This window comes from Notothenia coriiceps, unplaced genomic scaffold, assembly GCF_000735185.1.
Source record: "Notothenia coriiceps isolate Sejong01 unplaced genomic scaffold, NC01 NC01_scaffold00016819, whole genome shotgun sequence".
NCBI lineage: Eukaryota > Metazoa > Chordata > Actinopteri > Perciformes > Nototheniidae > Notothenia > Notothenia coriiceps.
The window spans coordinates 180,977-183,992 of NW_011349520.1; positions in this window are offsets into that span (position 1 = coordinate 180,977).

Sequence of the window (3,016 nt, forward strand, 5' to 3'; positions counted from 1 at the left end):
GACATCCGCTGCGACATCCCGACGACAAAGTGGAAGAGGCGAAGAGTTCGCCCGGTGAGCCGGACGTCAAGGGAAGAAGTAGAACCGCCAATAAGAGGAGGTCCTAAAAATGGTTCAAGGAGGAAAGACCGAAGACCCGGCAACTCCCGGACGACAGGACCAGTGCAGAGAGGGTGAGGAGGGTTCGTCGACTGTCGAGGTACTACGCGAAGCGGAGGAAGGAAGACAACCAAAAACTGCCAGGATGAGGGTTTGCCATGAGAACATCTAGACGACGTAGTGAAAAAAAGGGAGAAACCGGACCAGGGTATTGCTGCACTACGCGGCTGGAGAAGTCGGTTTGGACGGCAGAACGGAGGCCCTCAGAGGCGAGGAAAGGGTAAGAGAACTAAAGGGCAAAGGACATTGGCACGTTTGACGAACGAGTGGCGACGGACTTCGACGTCTGACTGGAGCAGTAGAGGGAGTCAAAGGAGGTAGTGAAGAGTGGCGGAGTGAACCAGTAAGGGTGAAGACTGTGGTTAACACTTCGACTGTAACTCGTTGCTGGTTCGTTCCTCGTCTCCGTCTTGCAGGTTTTATGTTGGGTCACACCCCGTAAATAATGTAGTACATGTGTACCTGTGTGTCGGAGTTAGGACACACACTGACACTCGTGTCGAGTGGTTCCGTGTTCTACTCTCACACAGTACAACATGGTACTACAATATATACATGACAGGTTGTGACTTGACCTACATATATCTTGATGCCGGAGACTGAGGACGAACCAGCACGAGTTACAGTCGAAGTGTTAACTACAGCTTCACCCTACTGGTTCACTTCGCCACTCTCACCACCTCCCTACCTCTCCCTATTCTGCTCCAGTCAGGACGGTCGAAGTCCGTCGGCACCCTCGTCGTTCAAACGTGCCCATGTCCTTGCCCTTGTTCTACCCCTCCCCTCGCCCTCTGGAGGCCTCCGTTCTGCCGCGTCCCTAACCGACTCTCCATATGGGCCGGCGTAGTTGCAGCCATACCCCCTGTCCGGTTTCTCCCTTTTTTCACCTACGTGCGTCTAAGTGTACTCTGGCCAACCCCATCTGGCATTTTTGGTGTCTTCCTCCCTCCGCAGCGCAGCGCGGAGGAGAAGGAGGAGCGCGAGAGGGAGCTCCTCAGCATGAAGAAGCAGATAGCCTATCTGATGCAGCGGCTCCGGGCGGACCCCGCTCAGCTGGAGAGGTTGCAGTCCATGCTCTCAGAGGGGAACGGAGGGATACAGGACCTCAGGAGGAAATCTCTGTCAGAGCGTCAGAGTTTTGGAGCTGGAGAGGAAGCTCTACTCAACTAAACGGCTGCTCAAACAGACTCAGAGTGACAAGATCAAACTGCAGATCAGAGTAGGGGAGCTGCAACACAAGTATGAACCCAAAGAAGCAAAAAAGGATCGGATCCCGAAGAGGAAGAAAGAGAAGCTTCCTTTCGACATCACGGCACCCTCTGAGGAAACCACGCTGCACAAGGGGCCGCAGGTTGTTGCCGTGGGGATGGACATCACCAAGATAACAAATGCAGACGCTGAAGCAGCTAATACAGCTGAGACAGAGAAGCTCCCGGTTGATGAGCGTGTCAGGAAGGTGTACGATGAGGATCCGGTGCAGAGGCACCTGAAGCTGGAGAAGGCCAGAGCCGCTCCGCAGCACATAGAGGAGTCCAGGAAACACCGGGCGGAGTGGAGACCCATGGAGGAAAGCAAAATGGCCAAGGCCAGAGAGAGATGCAACCATGTGCATCACGCAGTGGTCCCTTGCCTTGCAGCCGTACAACTTTGCGGTTAAGTACCGGCCATGGAAGTCAAACCGGGTGGCTGACTGGTGGTCCTGAAGCCAAGACTGTTAGGATACTGTGCTTCCTGTGGAGAGGGGGAAGGAAATGTGACGAAGGTAACTTTGTCACTGTGGACTGATGGCTTCGGGCCTTGCATATGTGCACATTTGTATACTATTGATGTAGTGTTTATTTCCTGTTGCCATTGATTGTTTGCACCTGGTGCCCTGTGTTGTCTCCTCCCCCCCTCACCTGTGTCCTGTTGATTGGGTTGTGCATTTAGAATCTGGGGTTTTTCTGTTTGAGGGAGTGCGTGTGAGATCATTGTGGCTGGTGACTGTGCTCACAGCAACAGCAGGATTGAGGCCGTGTGTCATGTGTTCATGATGTAATAAATGCCCACACTGGGTTGTATTTTGGACGTTCTGCCTCTGCCTCCTTGCTTGGTCGGGCCACTCGTCGTGAAAAGTGTTTAAAATATGTCAGACTTGACATGAAAGGGAACACATCATTAAAGACAAGTGTTACGGTAACTTCTGCCTTTATCTACAGTATACAAATGTTATACTTTTCAGTTATTTGTTCAGTTTTATTTATTTGACATTGCCTAGCCTATATAATGTCAAAATCCAAAAGACTTGCCAACAATATAACTTTCAACAATATACTAAATCTCTTAATTGTATTCAGATGTAGGCTATTAGTGTTAGTTTTGCCTATAAAAGTTACATTATACTGACTATCACAAACACCTCAGGTTGTTAAAATAAATGACCTTACTGTTATAAATGGTAGCTTTGGCCTTGAATTAAGCTATTCATTGATAAAGTGTGCTTTCACTTTAGTAAGGTGTCAAAATGTCTGCGGTGAAAATAATTTAAAAACAACACAATGCTGGCCATTTTAAGCTTGTACAAGATCGCTAAACAATCCTTTTTAGGTAACAATTGATAATCTCGAGTCTCCTATATCAATAAAGCGATACTGGTTCTGTGTTGAGCAGTTGAGTGTGGTCTTTTGATTTGTGGATATATACTATTGACCTTAATAGTAACTCAGTGGCTCTACAGTCATGAGTTTGATGCCCTGCAGTCCCACTGGCCTCAGGTACTTGTGCTTTATTTACAGGGACTGTCAGCAGAGGTATCTTTCTCTGAGAAAGAAGCTCCATTCTCTGTCCAAGTTAAATCAATATCCCATTACAGTGTTTC